We start from the raw sequence: 11268 nt of genomic DNA on the forward strand, positions 1-11268 counted from the left end.
AGAGATACGGCTATTGAAATACTTGGGAAAACGTCAGGAAAGAAGTTTGAAGATAAAGAGACTTGGTGGTGGTCAAATGAAGTACAAGGAAACATAAAAGAGAAGAGAAAATTATATAAAAAGTGGCAAGAAACCAGATCGGACATAGATCTTCAAAACTATATGGTCGCCAAAAAGAAAGCGAAAGTAGCAGTAGCAAAAGCTAAAGCAGAAGCGTATTCAAACCTATACGATCAACTTGATACCAGGGAAGGCGAAACGAAGATATATAAAATAGCCAAACAGAGAGCAAAGAAAGCAAAAGATTTTAATCAGATTAGATGTATCCGAGATGAAAATAATAAAATACTAGTTCACGAAAGGGATGTCAAAAAGAGATGGAGAAAGTACTTTGACAGCTTATTAAATGAAGAATTTGACAGACAGCCTGTAGAGTCAACGGAGACAGTAGCAGCAATGGTCACCAAAATAACCAACGAGGAAGTGGCTCAAGCGCTTCAAAAAATAAAGAAAGGAAAAGCGGTAGGACCAGATGATATTCCTGGGGAAGTATGGAGAGCATTGGGAGAGACAGGAACAAGGTGGCTAGCAGGTCTATTTAATAGAATTATGGAAGTTGGACAAATGCCAGACGAATGGAGAAGCAGTATACTGGTACCTGTTTACAAAAACAAGGGAGATATACAACAATGTACAAACTACAGGGCTATAAAACTGCTTAGCCACACCATGAAAATATGGGAAAGAGTAATTGATAGACGGATACGTGAAGAAACCGAAATATCCGAGAATCAATTTGGCTTTATGCAGGGTAGATCAACAACAGATGCAATTTTCATTATAAGGCAGTTGATGGAAAAATACAGGAGTAAAGAAACAAACGCTCATATGGTATTCATTGATCTTGAGAAAGCATATGATAGAGTTCCTCGAGAGATTCTGTGGTGGGCACTCAATAAGAAAGGAGTCCCTGGTGAATATGTAAAGATTGTGAGGGATATGTATGAGGGAGTAACGACTAGTGTTAGGACAGGTGTGGGAGAGACTGATAAATTTCATGTGAAAGTAGGATTGCATCAAGGTTCTGTGCTTAGTCCGTATTTATTCTCATTAGTTTTGGACCAGATAACAGCGAAAATACAGGGTAACATTCCATGGTGCTTAATGTATGCTGATGATGTCGTGTTAGTAGGAAATAGTGAAAGAGACTTAGAACAAAAACTGGAACAGTGGAGACAAGCTCTGGAGGAAAAAGGTTTAAAACTTAGTAGGACAAAAACAGAGTATTTGGAATGTTCATTTAAAGATGGAGCTACTACAAATAAAATGGTATCTTTGGATGGTGAAATGATTGTAAAAAGCAATAGTTTTAAGTACCTAGGATCGGTATTACAGAGTAATGGAGAAATAGATGGAGATGCATGCAGTAGAATTAGGGCTGGATGGATGAAGTGGAAAGAAGCGAGTGGTGTGTTGTGTGACAGAAAAATTCCAATGAAGCTGAAGGGAAAATTCTATAAAACAGCCATAAGACCAGCTATGATGTACGGAACTGAATGTTGGGCAGTGAAAAAGAAAGAGGAACAGCGAATGCATGTGGCGGAAATGAGAATGCTTAGATGGATGAGTGGAGTGACAAAGAAGGATAAAATTAGAAATGAGTATATTAGGGGAAGTCTAGGTGTGGCACCAATTGATGCCAAAATGAGAGAGCATAGGTTAAGATGGTTTGGTCATGTTCAACGTCGAGACGTTAACCACCCAATACGAAGAATAGCTGAAGTGCAGATTCCTGGAAGGAGTAGGAGAGGAAGACCAAAGAAGAGCTGGGGGGAGACGATAAGGCAGGACATGTTGGTAAAGGGGATTAACATTGATATGGCCCAAGATAGAATTGTGTGGAGAAATGCAATTAGGGAAGCCGACCCCGCATAGGGATAAGGCAAAGAGAATGATGAATAGGAAATTATAAAAAGCTCTAAATCTATACAAAGTAAAGTAAAATACTATAGTTTTGGTAAGAGGTTGCAGTCTTTGAGGAATGTGAAGATGCTTTTTGTATCACTGTCTTTTCCGAGTGCACTATTTAATGTTGGTGGTATGTTGCACTTTTTTCGTTGCACTTTATACTTCGGACACTGCAATAAACAATGCTTTACGGTAAGGACACTTCTACACAAATCACACACAGGTTGATCGGCACGTTGGAGTATGTAGTCATGGGTTAATCGAGTATGGCCAATCCGGAGACGAGTGAAGATTACTTGCTCTCTTCTGTTTTTGAATTGTGGAATTTGATTGTGGTTAATGTCAACTTCGTATAGCTTGGTTGATGAGTCCTTCCATGTATCCTGCCATATTTTAAAAGTATTTACTTTAAAATATGCTTTCAGGTCGGTGTGTAGGGTTTTCATGTTCTCTTCTGCGCTTGGGTTATTAGGTGCATTCTTTGCTATTTTGTCCACAACCTCGTTACCTTCGATTCCAGTATGAGATGGTACCCAAATAAAATTAACTTTAATATTCATATTTTCTGCATATTTCAGTTCCTTTTTAATGAAAAGTAGTAGTGGATGATCAGAATAGAGTTGTTTTAATGCCAATATTGAGCTGAGAGAATCTGTGATAATGATGTTTCTCTTATTATTTTTGTTAACTATCAGAGCCAATGCTTTTAGAATAGCAAACAATTATAACACTTATAAGCTGCTGTGTAATCTGACGAGTAGATTGCTGCGCCAGTTCCGTCTTCGTTTTTGGAGGCATCGGTGTAAACTTTGAAGCAGCTACCATATTTGCTTAATATTTTAAGAAATTCTTGATTGATTTGACTTGCAGGCGTTTCTGATTTGTTTAGTCGCAATAAGCTGGTATCAGTAGAGGGAAGGCGAATTGTCCAAGGAGGAGGGGTTTGGATTTCGGAAATATCGTAGGTGTCTGGAAAATGAATACCTATTTTTGATAAGTAAGTTTGTATGCGGTAATAAAAAGGGTGGTCAGTTCTATTTGAGTTTTGGAAACAACTTTTAAAGCGGTCAGCAAATACGTTGTGTATAACTGGGTTATCTTGATTAGAGGATACTGCAGCGGCATAAGAAAGACTTAGATATTGTCTTCTAAACGTGAGTGGGATCTCTCCAGTCTCCCAGTATAGAGTTTGTATTGGACTTGTGTGGTGTGCTCCTAAGGAAATTCGAAGACCTGTATTTTGAATCACATCTATTGTTTTTAAGTACGTCTTTTTTGAGGAGTTGTAAACGATTGAGCCGTAGTCAAGTTTGGAACGTACTAGGGCCTTGTAGATATGTAGTAATGTAGACGAGTCGGCGCCCCATTTTTTGTTTGCAAGTGATCGTAACAAATTTATTCCAGGCTGACATGTCTTTTTTAAATATTCTAAATGTATTTTCCAAGTTAGTTTTTGATCAAATATCATACCGAGAAATCTAACTTCGTCTACATATTTAACCTGTGCTCCATTTAAGTATAAGTTCTTCAGTTGTATTTGGTGACTTTTTGTAAAACACACTGCCTTGGTTTTAAGGGTATTAAACTGAAGTCCACTTGTGGATGATCATTCTTCAATATGATTTATGGCTTTTTGGACATGGTTATGGATGGTTGTTGGGTTCTTTCCTCTACAAAGTATAACCAAATCATCTGCATATAGCCTAGCTTTTACAGGATGTTTAATTTTTGCGGTAATAGAGTTCATAGCTATAAGAAACAGAGTTGTGCTAAGGTTCGAGCCCTGTGGTATACCATTTTCTTGATTTCTTGTTGAGGAATATACGCCATCTACTCTGACTTGAAACTGTCTATTTTCTAATAAGTTTGATATATATTTGAGTATATTACCTCTAATTTTCCATTCGCTAAGAGTTTTTAATATTGATAATTTCCGCACTGTATCGTAGGCTTTACGAATGTCGAAAAATATTCCGATAAAATGTTGTTTAATTGCAAAAGCCTCATGTATTTCCGATTCTACGTCAATAAGATTGTCTACAGTAGAACGATATTTTCTAAAGCCACTCTGTTCTGGTATAATTAATTTTTTTGATTCCAGATACCCATTAGTCTGTTATTTATTATTTTCTCTAGAATTTTGCCCATACTACAAGTAAGAGATATTGGCCTATATGTTTCGGGATCTGATTTTGATTTACTTTGCTTAGGAATAGGAATTATTATTGAATTTCTCCACGATTTTGGAAATAAACTTTTCGAGAAAATTAAAATGAAAATGCTGAGTAAGTGTTCTTTAGATGGGTAGGTGAGGTTTTTTAGAAAAATAGTGGGTATATTATCTGGTCCAGGGCACGAGTTCTTACAGTTTTTTATTACCGCTTCTAATTCATCCATCGATATTGGAAAGTTTATTTCACTATTATTTTGATCTTCATAATCTATGGTATATCTTTCTTAATGTCTTTTGTTCCTTAAGAAATTTGGTGAATAGTTTGCGTCGCTTGAATTTTTTTTCATAAACCAATGCCAGTATATTTGATATTTCCTTTTGGGATTTATATATTATATTATTTTGTTCTAACAGATTTATTGTCTTGTGTGATTTTGCACCAGATATTCTTTTTACTTTTTTCCATACAGTTGTCATTGGAGTAGAACTGTCAATTGTTGAAACGTATGTTTTCCAAGATTCGCGCTTAGCTTTTTTGATAGTAAATCTGGCTATAGCTCTTAATCGTTTAAATTCTAAAGAGTTTTGTTCATTTTTCTGTCGTTTGAATTTATTAAACGCTTTTTTGGATTGTTGTATTACTTGTCGACATTCATGATTCCACCAAGGAACTGGATGAAATTTACTATTGAAGTTAATTTTTTCAATATTTTTATCTGCTGAATCTATTATTAGTTTTGTAATGAAATCTACCTCTTCGTTCACATTACTCTTTTCATTTATGGCATGCAAGTTGCGTTCGATATGATTTTGAAATTTCGTCCAATCCGCATTTTTTAAGTTCCATTTTGCTTCTGGTATAGCTGTAGATGCATCTTCGTTATGGATTAAAATAGGATAATGGTCGCTGTCGTATGGCTCTGGTAATACATCCCATGAAAGTGTATGCGTTATTGATGGTTCACATATAGATAGGTCGATAGCAGAACCCTCGCCCGTTCTTATGTCGAAACGGGTATCTTGTCCATCATTAAGTAAATTTAGGTTGAGTTTTTCCAGAAGTACTTCTATTTTTCTACCAAGATGTGTTAATTTTTTTGAACCCCATAAAGGATTATGTGCGTTGAAGTCCCCGACAATTAATCGTGGAGTAGGGATTTGTTCTAAAAGATCCGATAATTCGTTATGGTTAAGTTCTTGATTGGGGGGGATGTATATGTTACATACGGAAAAACTAGTTACGTCTTTGATTCTGACTGCAATTGCCTCAATGTTTGTTTCTAGTGGTATTGCTGTGCTATTAATCTCGTCCTTTATGTATATGGCTACTCCTCCACTGGCGATTTTAGCATGTTGTCGATTTTTAAAGAAACAATTAAAGTTTTTTAGTTTATGTGAAGTGTTGTTTTTAAAATTAGTTTCTTGTAAACATAGAATCATTGGTCTGTATTTTGAGATTAGTATTTGCAACATTTCTAAATGGGTGTAATACCCATTCAGATTCCATTGAATTAAACTAGTGAATGATATTGATATTTTAATATGTGTCCGTAGAGGTGTCGCTTTCTGGTTCGGTATGGTAGTCCGGATCAATCTGTCGTAAAATTTTATTTCTTATTCGGGTGCATGTACTTTTAATTTTTCGGTCAATTAGTTTAGGATAAATTTTTGTCAGTAGGTCTGTAACTTCAGAAATTTCATTGGTATACATTTTTGTAATGCTTATTGGGTCGGAATAGCCTGTACAATTTTCGAAGAAATCTATTAGTTGATCATAGTTTAAGGGATAACTGGAATTTTGGTCTCTAAATAATTCTTCTGTAGGTTTCAGCATTTCCTCTAACGTCTTTTTTGTTTTATTGCCTTGGTTTAATTTAGTCTTTTTCTCTTTGTTTTTTGGTACTTCGAAAGCGTGTTCTGATGAAGGAGCTGGAGAACGCTCAGAAACTGGGGGTTTTGTGATATTGGATCTGATTCTATTTGGTTAGTTTGGAGTTCTGTGCTTAGTGTTTCATTTTGTACAACTTGATCGTTAAGTTCGGTTTTATTTTGTGGGATGCCACTCGTTAGTTCTTTAGTCGCCTGATTGTAATTATTTTCAATAGAGTTCTCACCTGATTCTGTATTTTGAGGAATTGAAGTGGTGTCACCTGATACAGATGCCTTTGTTGGACAGTCTTTTGCTGAATGCTTGGTGTTTTTGCATATATGACAAGTCTGGTTGTCTAAAGATATCCATATTCTATATGATGTGTCCTCGTGGGTTATAATAAAAGAATCGGGTAAGGTATGGTTGGTTAAAGGGGAAATATAGGTTTGTCGCCTAAAGCTTAATATATGCTGGAACTCAGGACTGGAAGTCCCTATACGGAGAAATGATAAGGGTGACAAAAGATTGACACCGAGTGCTTGCAATTCGGATTCTAAGATTGAGTGTGGAATAGATGGACATACACCTGAGAGTACTAGTCGTTGGCTGGGTGTGATTAGTCGTCGTGCTTGTAAGAGTTGTTGATTAACTTTGATTTTTTCCTGGTTGGTAATAAAGTCGTCCACTAATTTTTCATTTGCTAAGTAAATGCACATTCTGTTGTTGGATAGCTTTGAACAGAAAATAATATTTATTGGTCGAATAATTTGGCTTAAACTGTTGAGGTAATCTTCAATTTTGGTGTGGTCAATTGCGTCGAACACAATTGCTTGGTTTCTTGATGGAAAAACATTAGCAGTTGGTTGTCTGGTTACGGAAGAGTAGCTTTTAGGTTCTAGAGATTGTTGGTCTGGTGTAGAAGTAGGTTTAGTTGACGTAGATGAGGATGCCATGATGTAGAAATTGATATTTTGTATGCCAAAACATCAATTATTTGGGGCCAGTAAATACTGGCCTATTTTTGAAGTCGTCTATAATATGTATTTAAATAAAGTCACCTTACCAATGTTTATCGTTAAAATAACACCTTCACAAAACGCGTTTTTAACTTTTGCAAAAACTGTAAGCGAATATTAATTAGAATTTAACGTCTTTACTCGTCGGCTGGTATGATAAGACTGCACATTCCATTGTTATTTTTGTGTATATTTGTCGCAGTTATGACATCATCTAATTTTTTAAATTGCCCCCATATATTATACATATTTAATTAATTAAATGAATAGTTCTTTAAAAGTCCTTTCAAATTCAACGATATAGAATTTTAGTCCATATAAATGTTACATTTTTTACATGTATTGTATGTAAATGTATTTTTTTCACTATCTTGGTGAATCGTTTATATCTCATGCTGTCCAGAGAAGTATCTTTACTTCCACCAAAGAGACGAAAAACGTTCTTGGCTGACAATGGGCAAACTGACAACGGATGGCTCGACTTTCTGAATGAAAAATAATACTGTTCCACTAGCTAACCCAGGATGTTTCTGTCGATCTTGTAAGTTGCTGATGTTGTGTCGCATCCTGAGAAAATAGCAAATACTATGCCTTTGCTTTGCTATGACGTCGCCATATACAAAACTTAAGGGCGGCATAATTGATCCAACTTACACCCATTTAAAGGATTTAGAAAAAATACATCGGACTGTGGCCTTTCTAACGTGATGGGAAAGACGAGAATGTCAATGCCTTCTGCTTTGACAGTCATAGAGTCATAGGATTGTAATCCAACAAGCGTAGAAAGGATGATGACTGTATCTGCATCTGATCCAGTCTGGTCGACACTAAACTCAGTTTTGATAGAGTAGTTTGAGAATATCTAGTAAGTTTGTTTTGTTCTTGTCATTACCAAGAAATTTATTTTGCGATAATATTGGTACGGTGCTCTTATGAAACTTTATCTCTGTTGATTGGTACTTTTCGTGCGATGTAAGCGGACGAGGTGGTATAAGTTCTGTTGTGTATGAAAGGGTCTATAATAAGTTAATAATGAGGAAAATGATAAATTTTCACGATATAAAATGGTATGACTAAAAAATATTTAATAGAAAATTAAGCTTAATGGTTCGTTTTTATCGTATTCTTACGAGCATAAAAGAACCCGGTCAACTTCGTAGCGCTTTAAAACCCAAAACAATTAACAGAATTAAACACATTCTTAGTGGAGATTATTCGTTGAAAAATCCTCTAACAAGTTCGCCTATTTATCACACATTTATTTTTTGCATTACAAAAAGTACGCGAGAAAACATTAAAGTTGCAAAATAGCTGGTGTTTTTTTTTGACATAAACTATCTGCAGTGACGTAATTTTTCAAAAATGGTTGTGAGTATATGTATAGTAGGGCAGTCAATGAGGTTATTTGGCTCCGAATTCCATCCCACTACATCGATTTACTTGATATTTTCACAGTAAATAGGGAATAGCTCAAGAAACAAAGTCTACCCTATGCCAATGTGCGCTTTTATCTGGGGGGGGGTGGTTCCCACCCCTTCTCGGGGGTGAAAAATGTTTTGGTTAAAATAGCCACGGCAGATGCTAAAGAACCTAATTTTAAGCAAAAACTGTTCTATAATTATTTTTTGAAAACTCAATACTTTTTGAGTTATTCGTGGTTGAAAATTGGCCATTTTCAATGAAAAATGACACCTTTTCGGACGGATTTTTGCGAATACCTTAAAAACTATGCATCTAACAAAAAAACTCTGTAAAATATTTCTGTAGGTTATAAAAAAAACAAAGATATTCGTTTCTTCATAAATCTTCTAGTTAAAACACAAAGAGGGATATGGTAGGTAAGAAGAGTATGCTCTTCTTTTTTATGTATGCTCAAATCGGTGTATTCAACTTGAAATAACAGAGAAACTGTCAATTTTAGGTGTATAATGATACTAATAACTTTTGTATTGCTTGAAAAGACCTTTAAAATGAGTAATACTAAATGTCGATTACGTTCAAACTAAGCAAGATATTCTACAAAAAAGTTGATGACGAATGTATTTTAAGAAGAAATGTTTGAACAAACTATTTTCACCTACCATATATCTCTTTTTGTATTATAACTAGAAGATTTATGAAGGCAAGTGTCCCTTTGTTTTATAACCTACAAAAATGTTTAATATATTTTTTTAGTTAGATGCATAGTTTTTAAGGTATTCGTAAAAAACCGTTCGAAAAGGTATTATGTTTCAATGAAAATGGCCAATTTTCAACAACGAATATCTCAAAATAACTCAGTATTGAGTTTAAAAAAAAAATTATAGAACAGTTTTTGCCTAGAATTCGGTTCTCTAACGAATTCCGTGGTAATTTTAACCAAAAAATTTTCCACACCTAAGAATGAGTGGGAACCACCCCCAAGATAAAAGTACACATCGGCATAGGGTAGACTTTGAATTAGGATATAAGTAGAGGCTAGGCCCAAAATATCATTAAAATCCATGCCGTAGGATAGAATTCGGAGGTAATATCTTGCTTCCATTGACTGGCGTAATAATAAATGACAGACAAAGAATAGAAAATTTGATTATGGTTGCCTGGAAAGACAAATTGCGCAGTTAAAAAGAAGTGTGCGAATAATTTAATAAAAAAAATATTATAGCAGAGGTTTATTCAAACAACTGTAAAAAGAGTAACCAGAAAATTTTATGCAAGTGAGAGCATCAGAGATTTTTCTAGTATATAGGGTGAGGCAGATAAAGGGCCTATTAGAAATATCTCGAGAACTAACGGCAGCAGAATCATTAAAATTAGAATGAAGGGGTTTTGAAGAGTGATCTATTTAATGAAAATATTTTCATCTATTTATTACTTCCGGTTCTACCGGAAGTTGCTTATAACTTCGCTTTATTAATGGGATACCCTGTATATTTTTACATTTTTGGATTCACCTTGATATCTCTTTCTTAAGAAATGAGGTTTTTTAATGTTGTATAGGGTGGTTTAAAAGATTATTACGTTTTTTTTATTAATTTCGTAGCAATTTTCACACCCTGTAGATTTGTAGTAGTTTGACCTCAAAAACTCTATTTATGTTCAACTGATTTTTAATATAGTGTACGATTGTTAAAAATTATTAGTGTATGTCGAAACTCGAAATGAGTATTTTCTGAATTTTCTTAAATGGAACACTCTGTATTTTAGTATTGTAATGAAACGATATATTATGGTACTTTTTTATTTCTTAAGCATTCCCTACACCTAACTGCTTAAATTTGCGCTTAATTGGTAATCGCACCAACAATCTTAACTAGGTAGATATTTTGATAATCAACCATTATTGGTAATTTTAAGGATAAGTCTAGATTAATATGTATTTATTTCCGAAAAATTATTTGTGATTGAATAGGGTAAATGCACCAGTTGTTGGCCATGTGCTAGTTATTGGCCTACTAATATGTTTTAATTAGAATTAGGAAGATGTTGGTATTTTGTTAATTCTAACTACTTTTTTTAAGTTTGGCAACATGTCTCTTAGAGTAGGACACATCTAATTTCAAGGTAACCATTACATTTTAGTCAGTATTCGATGTTGAACGAGACACTGTTCTGTGCCGCTAGTTTGCAACCGAAATTTTGTTATTTACCTAGAGAAACTTGTGTTGGTCGGTAAGTACTATATACTGCAATTCACTTTCTACTTTATATTTTATGTTTTTGTGAGAATATATTGTATGTTCTGCTCTAAACTGCATAACGAATATAACGTTATTTATCCAAATAACGTAAATTTTAAGGTGGCCAACTACTAATGCATGAAATTATCAATGTATCAGTTATTGGCCTAGATGGCCAATAACTGAAACATTAGATTTTGTAAGAATCTAGTGATTGACATATGTTAATAACTAGTGTTTTATGTGTGGCCAATAACTAATTATTATAAATTGTTTTAGAAAATATGCCAAAACGATCTAAAACTGAAAACAATTATAAAAAAGTATTCCGAAGACGATGTTACAAAAGTATTAGAATTAATTAAAAATGGTATAAGTGAACGAGAAGCATCAAGAATTTTTAATATTCCCAGAGCCACCATAAGTTACCGAAAAAGTGAAAAATTTCATAACAAGACAACGCATGGACCAGATCCATTTCTTTCTAAGGATGAAGAGGAACAACTGAAACGCTGGATTTTTCATTGTCAAAATAGAGGATTTCCTGTTCGTGTTGACGACATTAAGGACTCCGTTAATCGG

Source organism: Diabrotica virgifera, chromosome 1 (genome assembly GCF_917563875.1).
Source record: "Diabrotica virgifera virgifera chromosome 1, PGI_DIABVI_V3a".
Taxonomy (NCBI): domain Eukaryota; kingdom Metazoa; phylum Arthropoda; class Insecta; order Coleoptera; family Chrysomelidae; genus Diabrotica; species Diabrotica virgifera.